The sequence below is a fragment of the Dunckerocampus dactyliophorus genome, chromosome 4, assembly GCF_027744805.1.
Source record: "Dunckerocampus dactyliophorus isolate RoL2022-P2 chromosome 4, RoL_Ddac_1.1, whole genome shotgun sequence".
In the NCBI taxonomy this organism is placed as follows: Eukaryota; Metazoa; Chordata; class Actinopteri; order Syngnathiformes; family Syngnathidae; genus Dunckerocampus; species Dunckerocampus dactyliophorus.
The window spans coordinates 32,241,772-32,259,167 of record NC_072822.1 but is presented as its reverse complement, the minus strand read 5'-3'; the positions used below and the strand labels follow the sequence as shown (position 1 = coordinate 32,259,167).

The following is a 17,396-nucleotide window of genomic DNA, read 5'->3' as shown; positions in this document are numbered from 1 at the left end:
CAGGCCTGTTGCCAGCAGATTCGACTCTTCCACGGTCAGTATTGCCAAATACCCAGCCACCATTCTGGCCCCACTGCTTGGCAGTACCCCACCCCATGTCCACAGCTCCACAGACTTCACTAATGAGATTCAGACCCTCAGGTTATCTCCGGAAGAGACCCTGGTATGAGTCGACATCACCTCCCCGTTTACACCTATCTCCACCACTGCAGCAATAGACACTGGCAGAAGAAGGGCAACAGTAGCACTCCAGCCTCCAAGACACAAGCAACCTCACTCCAGAGCAAGTATATGATTTCCTGCAAATGTGCCTTAAGGGCACATGCTTGCAATTCCGTATGTGTTTCTACAGGCCAAGACATGGCTCTGCCGTGGGCTCACCGCTCTCAGCCATTGTGGCTATCGTGTACATGGAAGACGTGGAAAGAAAACTACGGGGATCCTGCACAGGAACTAAAGACAGCCACTGCTTCCGATGTGTGGATGACACGCGGGTTTGCCAATCTTCGGACTGTGAAGTGCGGCCGGGGATGGATGGAAGCCTCAACATTGAGGTCTACGGTAAACCTACCCGCGCTGGCCCGTTCCTACACTTGTACCGCCTTCGCACACTGGAACCCAAGCTAGGAGCTGTCAGAGCCGCAAACAACAGAGCAGAAAATAGCCCTAACCGAAGGAGCAGACACGCATTTTACAGGCTCTAACCACCTGTGGCTATCCCAAAGTGGCTCTATGTCAAATCCAGCAAAGGAAGGGCCACGACACCTGACCGCGAGAAGCAAAACAGAGGGCGGAAAGCCGCGGTCCCTTACTTGGTTGGTTTGTCGAGGAAACTCGGAAGGCTTCCACCAGACGAGACCATTTTGTCAGATTCCACCCAGCTGTCGATCACTGCGACACCCGCTGGCCCCTGGGAAGTGCGCAAGAGACCCGAGTATCAGGAGCCGGTGGAAGAGTGCAGGAGGCATGGCCGGAGAACACGCTGCTTTATGCATTGTGCTCCCTTTGTAAGGTGTTGATGCTGCTGGGAAGGCAAAGAGGGTCCACGGAGGGCGCAGACACTGTCGCAGGGCATATTTTCCACAGCGTACCGCCACCTGCTCGGGTGGCACCAAACGTAAACACTTTCATTGGTCTTTGGTGAGCATCGCACGGTATCGGGCAAAACATGCCGGATGCTGTCAAACGACCTGCGTGAAGCTGCCTTTGCTGTCAACATGAGAAGGAGAAGTGCACCGCTCCCGGAGATACTGCAATACCAGGTCGATGCGTGGAGCGGACGGCGCAAGCCCCGAGCTCAGCTCCCTGTCCCAAAAAGCAATTTAATATTTGGTCCCCAGATAGGAGACATATCAGATATTAAACTGATAAGAACAGATTTTTTTTTTTTTTTAACATGTTTATTGTCACTGTTACAAAAAATTTACCACATTTCAAAACATTTTTTAAAGATGCCTTTTAAAATTCAATTATTTACAACACCAATAATTTAAGTAAAAATAAAATCAGTAAAAATTCTGTAAAATTAAAAGTGTTGCAGGCAGCAAAATGTGTAAAATTTATACAGACCATTTTAAAAAGTCATAATAAGCTTCAGTGTCGTCTGTTGCACAGGAGTGCAGTGAGTCCTTATCAATAGTGAGTTCACCCCACTCTCCCAGACAGTAATTCTCCAGGACGCTGCCAGGACGTCCCGAGGCCCTCATCCTTCTTCATTTCTCCCTCCTTCCTCTCCCGGAGAGCCAGGCCGTCGTTGCCGAGACCTTTGCTGTGAAGCTCCGGGTGCCACCTCCGGGTGGGCACAGACGACTCTTCTTTGTGACTGTGTCCTTGGCCCGCCGCTTGCAGCTGTCAGAGTCGCTGCAGCCATTCGGATCACAGCCACGGGGGGGGTCTGTCTGTGCCTCCTTACCAGCAAGTTGCGGGAGGTCCAGATGGCGTCTTTGATAGCGGCGAGGGCGAGCCACTGCTTTTCAAACTCCTTGCAGTTTAACTTCTGGTGGCTCGCCCCATAGAGCACGAGCTGTGCGTTTAGGACCTCCCTTGCTGGCAAGTCCGGGAAATTTAGGTCGCCGGCTGTCGCCCACAGGTCTCTGGCAGCACTGCACTCCCAGAGGAGATGCCGCACCGTCTCAGGGGCACCACAACCCGGTCGGGGACAAGTTGAGTTTGCTGCCATTCCTCGGGAGTGCATAACGGACCTGACTGGGAGGACCTCGTGGGCCACCATCCATGCCAGGTCCCGAAGTCTGTTTGGGAGAGCCGGGTGGTTGACGTTGCGCCAAACATCTGTGGGCTCGCCGAGTGCGAGCCCGCGCACTGGACTCACTGGATCCCGCTCCTGCACAACAGAAACGACAGAGCGATGATTTTTTAAAACGTCAAAAGTTTCTTTTTCCAGATTAAAATGTCTTAAAAAGGTCCTTATAAAAGCATATGCTGGTGGTAAATTAAAGGAAACAGGTACAGTTTGATCTAAGGGGATCAGTTTGAGCCGTCTTAAGTAGGAGCCCATCCAGTATCGTGCCAGCGCTTTTGTTTTGGGATTACTGGATGGGCTCATCGCACTCATCAGGTGTAGGGACGTGTATCTCGCTCCAAGGAATATTTGGAGGTCTGGCACTCCTTTTCCTCCTTTTCCTTTTGATTTTTTCATGACTTCTCTCCTCACTCTCTCCCACTTGGAGCCCCAAAGGAAGTAAAAAATGGCTCGGTCCAGGTCTACAAGAACGTTTCTTTTGGGGGTAAAAACAGAGCTGATCAATAAAAGCAAAGGTAAAATCACAGCTTTTATGATTAAAACCTTTCCTTCCAGGGTCAGCTGTCTCAGTCCCCAAAACCCCAGTCTTTGCCTAACTTTCCCTACCACGTCGCCCCAATTTGTTTCACCTCCCCCGTCCTTGCCAAATTTAATTCCCAGTATTTTTTGGTCAGTCTGTGTCACAGTCAGGGGAAGTCCCGTCTTCTCCGATTCCGTCCAGGGTCCATAAAACTGGGCTTGGGTCTTTTCTCTATTGAGTTTTGACCCAGAGGCCCGTCCATAAAAGTCAGTCAGGTCCAGTGCTCTTTTAACAGATAAAATATCCGTGCATAAAATGTTAAAATCGTCCATATATAAAATACATTTTGGTACGAGTCCCCCTGGAATAGTCGCCCCTTTAATCCATCTGTCCCTTCTCAAAATCTGTGCCAGAGGTTCTATACATAAAACATACAGGAGGGCAGATAACGGGCATCCCTGACGGACACCGCAGTTAATTTGGACTGCTTTTGTCAGATTCCCGTTAACCACAAATTTGCTGGTAATATCCCGGTACAGCAGTCCCACCCACGCTACGAATCTTTCCGGAAAACCCATTCTTTGCAGTACCCTAAAAAGGTACTGGTGCGAGACCCGATCAAAGGCTTTCTCAAAGTCTAAATTTAGGACTACTAACCGAATGTTTCTGTCTCTCGCAAGACAGATGGTGTCACGAATCAGCATGAGGCTGTCTGTGATCTTCCTCCCTGGGATGGCACAGGTTTGATCCGGGTCAATCAAGTCATCTAAAAACATGGACATACGTGTCGCTAAAAGTTTACTAAAAATTTTGCAGTCACAGTTTAAAAGGGTAATAGGTCTCCAATTTTTAAGATCGGTCTTGTCTTTTGTCTTATAAAGGAGTGTCACTATCCCTACTCTAAAACTGTCAGGTAGTCGGCTACTTTGTTCAAATTCCTTAAAAACAGCGAGTAACTCTGGTGCTAAAATATCCCAAAAAGTTAAATAAAATTCCAAGGGGAGCCCATCCTCACCTGGGGACTTCCCCTTCTTAAAAGCCACGACGCATTTATTTAACTCTTTGAGAGTAAAATCCTGTTTTAAAAGCACATTTTCGCTCACTGATTTTTCAATAAAACCTAAAACTTCTAAAATAGCTTCAGGCTTTGTATTTTTAGTTGCATAGAGTTCTTGATAAAAGCGTTCTATTGTTTCATTTATTTCAGTTGTTGTTTCCACTATGCGCCCTTCTTTATTTTGTAATTTTAAAATACCTCCTGGCTTGCTTAGGATTTTTTTAAAGAAATAGCGGGTGCATTTTTCCCCTTCTTCTATTTCTTTTTCCTTGCTCCTTAAGATAACACCTTTACTTTTGATTTTTGCTAGAGTAGCCATTTCATTTTTTACCTGCTTGATTTCTTCCTTGAAATTCAGCCCTTTTAGTGTTAAGTTAAAATAACGTTGTAAGCGTTTTTGCAGTCCTATCATGTATCTTTTTTCTTTGTAAGATTTTTTCCGTCCTGCTTGTTGAAAGAAAAGCCGGGTCCTTAACTTCACCATTTCCCACCACTGTGCTCGTGAAACATGCAAGTCTTGAAGGGTCTGCCAGTCCTTGAACCGCTCCCTGTACTGACTGACCAAGTCTTGATCTTCCAGCAGGGAGCAATTCAGTTTCCACGGACCTCTTCCCACTACCACACCCGAGGGGAGTGAGAGAGTGCAGGAGAGAATCAGGTGATCAGAGAAAAAGACAGGGGTCAATCTAGCATCAGTAGGTGGCCAATCCCGTGTGAATATGTAATCTATGCGAGAGGCTCTGGTGCTGTCGCCACTGAACCAGGTGAAGCCCTCCTCTCTAGGATGCATGGCTTTATAACAATCGTGCAGTTTGAAATCCCTACTCATGGCTTGTAATAAAACCGATGTTTTATCAACTTTAAAATCTTCTCCCGCCCCCCTTCTGTCTTTCCTGCTTAAAATGCAATTAAAATCCCCCCCCACCACTATAGGTACCCGGCCTAACATGTGGGACTGCAAGTTTTCTAAAAAATCATACCTTTCATTTTTTTCGTTAAAACCATAAATATTTAAGAGGTTAAAATCCTGTCCCATAAAAGTCAAGTGTGCTGATAGTGCTCGTCCCTCTCTCACCACGGTGCTCCCCTTCACCGTAACGTGGGGGTTGTTGATTAAAATGGCCACTCCGTCATTTTTGTTCTCATTTGACCCGCTCCATAAGGATGTTTGTGGCCACATTTCCTCCCACTGTTTGTAGCTTTTTAAAAAGGGTAAACCACATTCTTGTAATAGAAACACATCTGACTTAAAAGTTTGAAGGAAGGATAAAACACTCTGAGCTCTAACTTTCGACTTCACACTTCTCACATTGATGGTGGAGAAGGTGAGAGTCACAAGTATGATTTTTTTTTTTTTTTTTTTTTTTTTTTAAAACCAATAAACAACTAAAAGGGCCTAAAAAAAATAAATAAATGAATAAAAAAACAACTTAAAATTTAAACTGTGACTAAGAAATATCTTGTGAATGAAGCTCCTCCTTCACTCCAGTTGGTGAGGGCTGGAGGGGGAGGGGCTCCCTTCCCTGTCGGCGTCTGGGTGTCGGTCTTTCCTGGAGTCTATCATTCAAAGTCCTCTTCGCCCTTGGGGTTGACTGCAAAACGATATTTAAAAAGGACAGTTCATTTGGTGAGCCTGAGGGGAAGACCCGCGGCTCCTCCATAGAACTGTCTGAGAGGACCTCTGGCCTTCCCCTCTTTTCTGATAATAGAGAAGAGTCAGAAGACAGCTCTGAAGCAAGTCTTTTGGCCTTTTGGGCATTTGGAATGGTGTCTTCTTCCACACTCTCTGATATTTCTTGGCTGCTGTCCAGGTGAGTGCACCCCTCACTTGGCAACAGGCCACTTTGAGTCGTGGTTTCCTGGGCTTCTGTAGGCTCCGCCCTCTCTCCCGCCTCACCTGATTCCTCTCCTCCAATCACAGGTTTTGGCGGGAGATTTGAATTTTCAACAGTTTCAGAGGCCTTTTGGGCCCTCACATTTTCCTCTCCTATTTCCTCATTTTGTTTTCCTTTCCCAGCCTTCAGCTTGTTGGCAAATGATTTTGGGCAGTCTCTGAAGAGATGATTTGAATCTCCACAGAGGTTGCACCTTCTGCCATTGGTACATTGTTCAAAAGTGTGACCAATTTCTCTACATTTTCGACACACAGTCTGCTGACATGCCTCTGCCAGGTGCCCGTGCTCTCCACACTTGCGGCAGAGCTTGGGCTGACCCTGGTAGTGTATGTAGCCTCGGTTTTCTCCCAGAACTATCATCGATGGGAGATGTTTCAGGCCCTGGAAGCCCTGAGGGTCCTGCCATTGTTGGATGGGGACCCTCCAGGCACAATTCCAGATGCCGTCTTCGTCTCTCACCTTCATAGCCTGGCCTTTAACCGTGCAATATCTTCCCAGCCAAAAACAAATGTCGTCTGCGGTCACTGTCTCATTAAACATTCGGACAATAACAGTTTTAGCAGCATTGTCAGTCAGTTTTTCCACATTGAACACAGACAACTGGGGTTTAGCATCCTCATACCTTTGCCAAAAATCTCTCAGAGTTGCAGCAGACTGAAAACTTACATCAAAGCCTTTGTGAAAAGGCAGTGTCAAAATGCAATTCAGATCTTCCGGTTTGAATTTCAGGGTCTGTTGGATGATTTTCCGGGAAAAGTCCAATCTGGACATTCCAACTTCTTCACCATCCACTTGCTTGAGTGTAAAACGCACGCTGTGGTGCCTCCGCATACCGGCATGGCTAGCCGACATGATGGAGGCACCACCAGCTAAAATGAAAAAAGTATGCAATAAATACAATTAAAACAACAGATAAATAACTAAAAACCAATTAGAAAAAATTTACTTACCTTTAGTTGCTGTGAAAACAATAAAGTTATAATGCACTGTAAAGTGCCAAGAATGTCCTCCCAATGACTGGTAGAATCCTATGCCACAAAAGCATACAATTCCCCACCCGTAGGAGGTGACCGCAGTCTTAGCCAAAAGGCCGAGAAGCGATAGCATTGAAAGCTCAGAGGGGAGCATGTCATTTCTGACAAAACAAGCTAAAGTCCCGGTTGCACACACTGACTCACGACGACCTCAAACGTCAACACGCTGTTAGATGTAGTTACATATAGGCGCCTCTCTTGGCACATGTTAGATAGTGTGACCGGAGCAGACTTGTGGACTCGCTGTATCTTTTCACTCGGCCTTGGCTTTTCTTTTCCACACCCTTTTGCACACTCATTATCGAGCGGCTCCAAGCAGCTAAGACCACCGGGGCACACATAGAGGCATAGGACAGGAGGTAAAAGCTAGGTAAAAGACGTCTGACCAGAAGTGCCTCGGACTTGCTCCTGCACCCGCTTAGAAGACGAGTCCCCGCAGCTGTGTATCATTCTTCCTGGTGCATTCAACTGTTGAAATTGAGCTATCGTTTCCGAGACTTATTTGGAAGCACGAAAGATAACGAACCAAAGACTTTTGATGCCAAACGACAACCCCGCGCGCACATTGTAAACAATAAAAAGATGCACCTGTGTTGTTTTGCAGCCATAATATCAAACCAGTGTTTCGTGACCCATTCGTTATTGAAGCTCATGCGGTGCACGTCGGTCTATGCATGAAGCGGCAATAAACTGATTTTACTCAGCCACATCAGAATAGTCCTCGGTAAGCACACAATGGAGGCCACAGTCCAATGTGAATATGTTTGAAACAGTGACGTGGACTCAGTACTCCAGTCTCCCCGTGGAATGCCTGCAGCAACTGGACTATGCCACTTGCTGTCGCTGTCTTTGCTCAGCATGAAGCCACAAGAGTGGAATGTGCAACACAGCCTCACTCTTTGACATAACGAGAGTACTGTCCTTATTAATCCTATCGCCAGTATGAGCAACTACAAAAGTATTTCAGTGTCATTTGGCTTGTGCATGTGATCGCGGGAGAGCGCCGACGCGGCATAATACAGAACGCATTCCCATAATGCATTGCTCCGGCGTCAGAAGATTGCGTGGAAACTAGCTGCGGCACTCAAACTTCTGGCTAATGAAGTAACAACTCTGGTAACAACAATGTCACATTTCCTTTGTCTGTTGCCCTTCACTTTTGCTCTACTTTCTGACATTTGGACCGCAGAGACGGCGGCGTCAGGGGAAAGATGTGAAGGCGAGACGCCACCGGGAAGTGTCCAGAAGGCCAGAGCGTCCAAAATCACAAGGCCGGTCGTGGCTGTAGGAGGTGCCTCCGAACGTGTGGCGTCCGTCGAGCGCAAGGGCAGATGCTGAACTTGGACACAGGTCCAGTGCGTGTGTTTGTTGTGAAGCAGCCGATGACACCACCACTTAGCATGCTGCGTGTGTGAGAGTCTCGTCTGAGTGAGACTCGTCCAACTCATACTTACCTGGCAGGGGAGATACCATGATCAAGAAGGTGGTTCACCCAGGGCGAGGCTCAGCCATTGCACATGGGTTGAGCTGACCCCTGCGAATTCCCCAAATGTGGGAATCTCGACTGCATAATTTGCGATAGTGGGGGACTGCGTTCGCGCTCTCCCCTGATGGCGTGTTTAAAACAACTTGCAGGTGCAGTCTTGCGCAAAGCTTCTGGGCTTGCGGCCACATCCCCGTTTGCGCAAGAGCGGGGAATGACGAGCCCAGAACTTCCAACGCCTACTGGGAAGGTCTGTACGACCACGGATGACAACCACCCAGCAATAAGGCTCGCCTGCACTCAGGCGGGAAAAGTGAAATAAGAATTTCTCCAGTAGCATTCTCACCCGGACAGAGAAAGCTGTGTCGGCCAAGTGAACTCAACTTTACCGGCACACCGGAACCGCTCCCCACAGTGGACCTCAACACAGCAACCAATTCGGTCGTCGGAAACAACCATCGACCTGAAGCCGAAGCAGATCAAATTGCTGTCGTTCTCGTCAGCAGCCTTCCCAGCGCCATGGTAACTGCTTCCGATCTTCCTGTCTTGGAGGAAGGAAGGAAAGTAAGGAAAGCAGCGAGACCCTTGAAGAAGAACCATGACACGGCGAGCTTACCAGGAGACAAGGGAAGATGCAGAGTCATCCTCAAAACCGCAGCTCGCAAGGCCAACCTAACGGCTCTGCTCGGTGACGACACTGAACACGAACGACCGAAGAGCAATCCCACCGGTGAATACAAGAAGATCACGGAATGTCTTCAGAGGCCGGGAAAAAAGAGGACGGTGTAGAGTGTCACACGTGCTACCTACCGCCTGCATCCCGGAGAAGTCACACCTTGCATTTACGGACTGCCCAAAATTCACAAGGCGGGAGGTCCACTCAGGCCTGTTGTTGCCAGCAGATTCGACTCTTCCACGGTCAGTATTGCCAAATACCCAGCCACCATTCTGGCCCCACTGCTTGGCAGTACCCCACCCCATGTCCACAGCTCCACAGACTTCACTAATGAGATTCAGACCCTCAGGTTATCTCCGGAAGAGACCCTGGTATGAGTCGACATCACCTCCCCGTTTACACCTATCTCCACCACTGCAGCAATAGACACTGGCAGAAGAAGGGCAACAGTAGCACTCCAGCCTCCAAGACACAAGCAACCTCACTCCAGAGCAAGTATATGATTTCCTGCAAATGTGCCTTAAGGGCACATGCTTGCAATTCCGTATGTGTTTCTACAGGCCAAGACATGGCTCTGCCGTGGGCTCACCGCTCTCAGCCATTGTGGCTATCGTGTACATGGAAGACGTGGAAAGAAAACTACGGGGATCCTGCACAGGAACTAAAGACAGCCACTGCTTCCGATGTGTGGATGACACGCGGGTTTGCCAATCTTCGGACTGTGAAGTGCGGCCGGGGATGGATGGAAGCCTCAACATTGAGGTCTACGGTAAACCTACCCGCGCTGGCCCGTTCCTACACTTGTACCGCCTTCGCACACTGGAACCCAAGCTAGGAGCTGTCAGAGCCGCAAACAACAGAGCAGAAAATAGCCCTAACCGAAGGAGCAGACACGCATTTTACAGGCTCTAACCACCTGTGGCTATCCCAAAGTGGCTCTATGTCAAATCCAGCAAAGGAAGGGCCACGACACCTGACCGCGAGAAGCAAAACAGAGGGCGGAAAGCCGCGGTCCCTTACTTGGTTGGTTTGTCGAGGAAACTCGGAAGGCTTCCACCAGACGAGACCATTTTGTCAGATTCCACCCAGCTGTCGATCACTGCGACACCCGCTGGCCCCTGGGAAGTGCGCAAGAGACCCGAGTATCAGGAGCCGGTGGAAGAGTGCAGGAGGCATGGCCGGAGAACACGCTGCTTTATGCATTGTGCTCCCTTTGTAAGGTGTTGATGCTGCTGGGAAGGCAAAGAGGGTCCACGGAGGGCGCAGACACTGTCGCAGGGCATATTTTCCACAGCGTACCGCCACCTGCTCGGGTGGCACCAAACGTAAACACTTTCATTGGTCTTTGGTGAGCATCGCACGGTATCGGGCAAAACATGCCGGATGCTGTCAAACGACCTGCGTGAAGCTGCCTTTGCTGTCAACATGAGAAGGAGAAGTGCACCGCTCCCGGAGATACTGCAATACCAGGTCGATGCGTGGAGCGGACGGCGCAAGCCCCGAGCTCAGCTCCCTGTCCCAAAAAGCAATTTAATATTTGGTCCCCAGATAGGAGACATATCAGATATTAAACTGATAAGAACAGATACTACACTTGATCTTAGCCAAAAGGCCGAGAAGCGATAGCATTGAAAGCTCAGAGGGGAGCATGTCATTTCTGACAAAACAAGCTAAAGTCCCGGTTGCACACACTGACTCACGACGACCTCAAACGTCAACACGCTGTTAGATGTAGTTACATATAGGCGCCTCTCTTGGCACATGTTAGATAGTGTGACCGGAGCAGACTTGTGGACTCGCTGTATCTTTTCACTCGGCCTTGGCTTTTCTTTTCCACACCCTTTTGCACACTCATTATCGAGCGGCTCCAAGCAGCTAAGACCACCGGGGCACACATAGAGGCATAGGACAGGAGGTAAAAGCTAGGTAAAAGACGTCTGACCAGAAGTGCCTCGGACTTGCTCCTGCACCCGCTTAGAAGACGAGTCCCCGCAGCTGTGTATCATTCTTCCTGGTGCATTCAACTGTTGAAATTGAGCTATCGTTTCCGAGACTTATTTGGAAGCACGAAAGATAACGAACCAAAGACTTTTGATGCCAAACGACAACCCCGCGCGCACATTGTAAACAATAAAAAGATGCACCTGTGTTGTTTTGCAGCCATAATATCAAACCAGTGTTTCGTGACCCATTCGTTATTGAAGCTCATGCGGTGCACGTCGGTCTATGCATGAAGCGGCAATAAACTGATTTTACTCAGCCACATCAGAATAGTCCTCGGTAAGCACACAATGGAGGCCACAGTCCAATGTGAATATGTTTGAAACAGTGACGTGGACTCAGTACTCCAGTCTCCCCGTGGAATGCCTGCAGCAACTGGACTATGCCACTTGCTGTCGCTGTCTTTGCTCAGCATGAAGCCACAAGAGTGGAATGTGCAACACAGCCTCACTCTTTGACATAACGAGAGTACTGTCCTTATTAATCCTATCGCCAGTATGAGCAACTACAAAAGTATTTCAGTGTCATTTGGCTTGTGCATGTGATCGCGGGAGAGCGCCGACGCGGCATAATACAGAACGCATTCCCATAATGCATTGCTCCGGCGTCAGAAGATTGCGTGGAAACTAGCTGCGGCACTCAAACTTCTGGCTAATGAAGTAACAACTCTGGTAACAACAATGTCACATTTCCTTTGTCTGTTGCCCTTCACTTTTGCTCTACTTTCTGACATTTGGACCGCAGAGACGGCGGCGTCAGGGGAAAGATGTGAAGGCGAGACGCCACCGGGAAGTGTCCAGAAGGCCAGAGCGTCCAAAATCACAAGGCCGGTCGTGGCTGTAGGAGGTGCCTCCGAACGTGTGGCGTCCGTCGAGCGCAAGGGCAGATGCTGAACTTGGACACAGGTCCAGTGCGTGTGTTTGTTGTGAAGCAGCCGATGACACCACCACTTAGCATGCTGCGTGTGTGAGAGTCTCGTCTGAGTGAGACTCGTCCAACTCATACTTACCTGGCAGGGGAGATACCATGATCAAGAAGGTGGTTCACCCAGGGCGAGGCTCAGCCATTGCACATGGGTTGAGCTGACCCCTGCGAATTCCCCAAATGTGGGAATCTCGACTGCATAATTTGCGATAGTGGGGGACTGCGTTCGCGCTCTCCCCTGATGGCGTGTTTAAAACAACTTGCAGGTGCAGTCTTGCGCAAAGCTTCTGGGCTTGCGGCCACATCCCCGTTTGCGCAAGAGCGGGGAATGACGAGCCCAGAACTTCCAACGCCTACTGGGAAGGTCTGTACGACCACGGATGACAACCACCCAGCAATAAGGCTCGCCTGCACTCAGGCGGGAAAAGTGAAATAAGAATTTCTCCAGTAGCATTCTCACCCGGACAGAGAAAGCTGTGTCGGCCAAGTGAACTCAACTTTACCGGCACACCGGAACCGCTCCCCACAGTGGACCTCAACACAGCAACCAATTCGGTCGTCGGAAACAACCATCGACCTGAAGCCGAAGCAGATCAAATTGCTGTCGTTCTCGTCAGCAGCCTTCCCAGCGCCATGGTAACTGCTTCCGATCTTCCTGTCTTGGAGGAAGGAAGGAAAGTAAGGAAAGCAGCGAGACCCTTGAAGAAGAACCATGACACGGCGAGCTTACCAGGAGACAAGGGAAGATGCAGAGTCATCCTCAAAACCGCAGCTCGCAAGGCCAACCTAACGGCTCTGCTCGGTGACGACACTGAACACGAACGACCGAAGAGCAATCCCACCGGTGAATACAAGAAGATCACGGAATGTCTTCAGAGGCCGGGAAAAAAGAGGACGGTGTAGAGTGTCACACGTGCTACCTACCGCCTGCATCCCGGAGAAGTCACACCTTGCATTTACGGACTGCCCAAAATTCACAAGGCGGGAGGTCCACTCAGGCCTGTTGTTGCCAGCAGATTCGACTCTTCCACGGTCAGTATTGCCAAATACCCAGCCACCATTCTGGCCCCACTGCTTGGCAGTACCCCACCCCATGTCCACAGCTCCACAGACTTCACTAATGAGATTCAGACCCTCAGGTTATCTCCGGAAGAGACCCTGGTATGAGTCGACATCACCTCCCCGTTTACACCTATCTCCACCACTGCAGCAATAGACACTGGCAGAAGAAGGGCAACAGTAGCACTCCAGCCTCCAAGACACAAGCAACCTCACTCCAGAGCAAGTATATGATTTCCTGCAAATGTGCCTTAAGGGCACATGCTTGCAATTCCGTATGTGTTTCTACAGGCCAAGACATGGCTCTGCCGTGGGCTCACCGCTCTCAGCCATTGTGGCTATCGTGTACATGGAAGACGTGGAAAGAAAACTACGGGGATCCTGCACAGGAACTAAAGACAGCCACTGCTTCCGATGTGTGGATGACACGCGGGTTTGCCAATCTTCGGACTGTGAAGTGCGGCCGGGGATGGATGGAAGCCTCAACATTGAGGTCTACGGTAAACCTACCCGCGCTGGCCCGTTCCTACACTTGTACCGCCTTCGCACACTGGAACCCAAGCTAGGAGCTGTCAGAGCCGCAAACAACAGAGCAGAAAATAGCCCTAACCGAAGGAGCAGACACGCATTTTACAGGCTCTAACCACCTGTGGCTATCCCAAAGTGGCTCTATGTCAAATCCAGCAAAGGAAGGGCCACGACACCTGACCGCGAGAAGCAAAACAGAGGGCGGAAAGCCGCGGTCCCTTACTTGGTTGGTTTGTCGAGGAAACTCGGAAGGCTTCCACCAGACGAGACCATTTTGTCAGATTCCACCCAGCTGTCGATCACTGCGACACCCGCTGGCCCCTGGGAAGTGCGCAAGAGACCCGAGTATCAGGAGCCGGTGGAAGAGTGCAGGAGGCATGGCCGGAGAACACGCTGCTTTATGCATTGTGCTCCCTTTGTAAGGTGTTGATGCTGCTGGGAAGGCAAAGAGGGTCCACGGAGGGCGCAGACACTGTCGCAGGGCATATTTTCCACAGCGTACCGCCACCTGCTCGGGTGGCACCAAACGTAAACACTTTCATTGGTCTTTGGTGAGCATCGCACGGTATCGGGCAAAACATGCCGGATGCTGTCAAACGACCTGCGTGAAGCTGCCTTTGCTGTCAACATGAGAAGGAGAAGTGCACCGCTCCCGGAGATACTGCAATACCAGGTCGATGCGTGGAGCGGACGGCGCAAGCCCCGAGCTCAGCTCCCTGTCCCAAAAAGCAATTTAATATTTGGTCCCCAGATAGGAGACATATCAGATATTAAACTGATAAGAACAGATACTACACTTGATCTTAGCCAAAAGGCCGAGAAGCGATAGCATTGAAAGCTCAGAGGGGAGCATGTCATTTCTGACAAAACAAGCTAAAGTCCCGGTTGCACACACTGACTCACGACGACCTCAAACGTCAACACGCTGTTAGATGTAGTTACATATAGGCGCCTCTCTTGGCACATGTTAGATAGTGTGACCGGAGCAGACTTGTGGACTCGCTGTATCTTTTCACTCGGCCTTGGCTTTTCTTTTCCACACCCTTTTGCACACTCATTATCGAGCGGCTCCAAGCAGCTAAGACCACCGGGGCACACATAGAGGCATAGGACAGGAGGTAAAAGCTAGGTAAAAGACGTCTGACCAGAAGTGCCTCGGACTTGCTCCTGCACCCGCTTAGAAGACGAGTCCCCGCAGCTGTGTATCATTCTTCCTGGTGCATTCAACTGTTGAAATTGAGCTATCGTTTCCGAGACTTATTTGGAAGCACGAAAGATAACGAACCAAAGACTTTTGATGCCAAACGACAACCCCGCGCGCACATTGTAAACAATAAAAAGATGCACCTGTGTTGTTTTGCAGCCATAATATCAAACCAGTGTTTCGTGACCCATTCGTTATTGAAGCTCATGCGGTGCACGTCGGTCTATGCATGAAGCGGCAATAAACTGATTTTACTCAGCCACATCAGAATAGTCCTCGGTAAGCACACAATGGAGGCCACAGTCCAATGTGAATATGTTTGAAACAGTGACGTGGACTCAGTACTCCAGTCTCCCCGTGGAATGCCTGCAGCAACTGGACTATGCCACTTGCTGTCGCTGTCTTTGCTCAGCATGAAGCCACAAGAGTGGAATGTGCAACACAGCCTCACTCTTTGACATAACGAGAGTACTGTCCTTATTAATCCTATCGCCAGTATGAGCAACTACAAAAGTATTTCAGTGTCATTTGGCTTGTGCATGTGATCGCGGGAGAGCGCCGACGCGGCATAATACAGAACGCATTCCCATAATGCATTGCTCCGGCGTCAGAAGATTGCGTGGAAACTAGCTGCGGCACTCAAACTTCTGGCTAATGAAGTAACAACTCTGGTAACAACAATGTCACATTTCCTTTGTCTGTTGCCCTTCACTTTTGCTCTACTTTCTGACATTTGGACCGCAGAGACGGCGGCGTCAGGGGAAAGATGTGAAGGCGAGACGCCACCGGGAAGTGTCCAGAAGGCCAGAGCGTCCAAAATCACAAGGCCGGTCGTGGCTGTAGGAGGTGCCTCCGAACGTGTGGCGTCCGTCGAGCGCAAGGGCAGATGCTGAACTTGGACACAGGTCCAGTGCGTGTGTTTGTTGTGAAGCAGCCGATGACACCACCACTTAGCATGCTGCGTGTGTGAGAGTCTCGTCTGAGTGAGACTCGTCCAACTCATACTTACCTGGCAGGGGAGATACCATGATCAAGAAGGTGGTTCACCCAGGGCGAGGCTCAGCCATTGCACATGGGTTGAGCTGACCCCTGCGAATTCCCCAAATGTGGGAATCTCGACTGCATAATTTGTGATAGTGGGGGACTGCGTTCGCGCTCTCCCCTGATGGCGTGTTTAAAACAACTTGCAGGTGCAGTCTTGCGCAAAGCTTCTGGGCTTGCGGCCACATCCCCGTTTGCGCAAGAGCGGGGAATGACGAGCCCAGAACTTCCAACGCCTACTGGGAAGGTCTGTACGACCACGGATGACAACCACCCAGCAATAAGGCTCGCCTGCACTCAGGCGGGAAAAGTGAAATAAGAATTTCTCCAGTAGCATTCTCACCCGGACAGAGAAAGCTGTGTCGGCCAAGTGAACTCAACTTTACCGGCACACCGGAACCGCTCCCCACAGTGGACCTCAACACAGCAACCAATTCGGTCGTCGGAAACAACCATCGACCTGAAGCCGAAGCAGATCAAATTGCTGTCGTTCTCGTCAGCAGCCTTCCCAGCGCCATGGTAACTGCTTCCGATCTTCCTGTCTTGGAGGAAGGAAGGAAAGTAAGGAAAGCAGCGAGACCCTTGAAGAAGAACCATGACACGGCGAGCTTACCAGGAGACAAGGGAAGATGCAGAGTCATCCTCAAAACCGCAGCTCGCAAGGCCAACCTAACGGCTCTGCTCGGTGACGACACTGAACACGAACGACCGAAGAGCAATCCCACCGGTGAATACAAGAAGATCACGGAATGTCTTCAGAGGCCGGGAAAAAAGAGGACGGTGTAGAGTGTCACACGTGCTACCTACCGCCTGCATCCCGGAGAAGTCACACCTTGCATTTACGGACTGCCCAAAATTCACAAGGCGGGAGGTCCACTCAGGCCTGTTGTTGCCAGCAGATTCGACTCTTCCACGGTCAGTATTGCCAAATACCCAGCCACCATTCTGGCCCCACTGCTTGGCAGTACCCCACCCCATGTCCACAGCTCCACAGACTTCACTAATGAGATTCAGACCCTCAGGTTATCTCCGGAAGAGACCCTGGTATGAGTCGACATCACCTCCCCGTTTACACCTATCTCCACCACTGCAGCAATAGACACTGGCAGAAGAAGGGCAACAGTAGCACTCCAGCCTCCAAGACACAAGCAACCTCACTCCAGAGCAAGTATATGATTTCCTGCAAATGTGCCTTAAGGGCACATGCTTGCAATTCCGTATGTGTTTCTACAGGCCAAGACATGGCTCTGCCGTGGGCTCACCGCTCTCAGCCATTGTGGCTATCGTGTACATGGAAGACGTGGAAAGAAAACTACGGGGATCCTGCACAGGAACTAAAGACAGCCACTGCTTCCGATGTGTGGATGACACGCGGGTTTGCCAATCTTCGGACTGTGAAGTGCGGCCGGGGATGGATGGAAGCCTCAACATTGAGGTCTACGGTAAACCTACCCGCGCTGGCCCGTTCCTACACTTGTACCGCCTTCGCACACTGGAACCCAAGCTAGGAGCTGTCAGAGCCGCAAACAACAGAGCAGAAAATAGCCCTAACCGAAGGAGCAGACACGCATTTTACAGGCTCTAACCACCTGTGGCTATCCCAAAGTGGCTCTATGTCAAATCCAGCAAAGGAAGGGCCACGACACCTGACCGCGAGAAGCAAAACAGAGGGCGGAAAGCCGCGGTCCCTTACTTGGTTGGTTTGTCGAGGAAA

At 50.0% G+C, this 17,396-nt stretch overlaps 6 non-coding genes across 6 annotated transcripts; 3 read left to right on the top strand and 3 right to left on the bottom strand.

The window, feature by feature from the left end:
- Positions 1-1,225: 1,225 nt before the first annotated feature.
- Positions 1,226-1,425, bottom strand: LOC129180635 (U2 spliceosomal RNA). Its single transcript, XR_008570259.1, has one exon. It is a non-coding gene; the product is annotated as a U2 spliceosomal RNA (small nuclear RNA).
- A 6,787-nt stretch (positions 1,426-8,212) lies between these two features.
- On the top strand, positions 8,213-8,376 carry LOC129180535 (U1 spliceosomal RNA). Its single transcript, XR_008570168.1, has one exon. It is a non-coding gene; the product is annotated as a U1 spliceosomal RNA (small nuclear RNA).
- A 1,982-nt stretch (positions 8,377-10,358) lies between these two features.
- LOC129180589 (U2 spliceosomal RNA) lies at positions 10,359-10,549 on the bottom strand. Its single transcript, XR_008570217.1, has one exon. It is a non-coding gene; the product is annotated as a U2 spliceosomal RNA (small nuclear RNA).
- A 1,378-nt stretch (positions 10,550-11,927) lies between these two features.
- On the top strand, positions 11,928-12,091 carry LOC129180534 (U1 spliceosomal RNA). Its single transcript, XR_008570167.1, has one exon. It is a non-coding gene; the product is annotated as a U1 spliceosomal RNA (small nuclear RNA).
- Positions 12,092-14,073: 1,982 nt separating this feature from the next.
- LOC129180588 (U2 spliceosomal RNA) lies at positions 14,074-14,264 on the bottom strand. The gene has a single exon (XR_008570216.1). It is a non-coding gene; the product is annotated as a U2 spliceosomal RNA (small nuclear RNA).
- Positions 14,265-15,642: 1,378 nt separating this feature from the next.
- LOC129180682 (U1 spliceosomal RNA) lies at positions 15,643-15,806 on the top strand. Its single transcript, XR_008570278.1, has one exon. It is a non-coding gene; the product is annotated as a U1 spliceosomal RNA (small nuclear RNA).
- Positions 15,807-17,396: the final 1,590 nt, after the last annotated feature.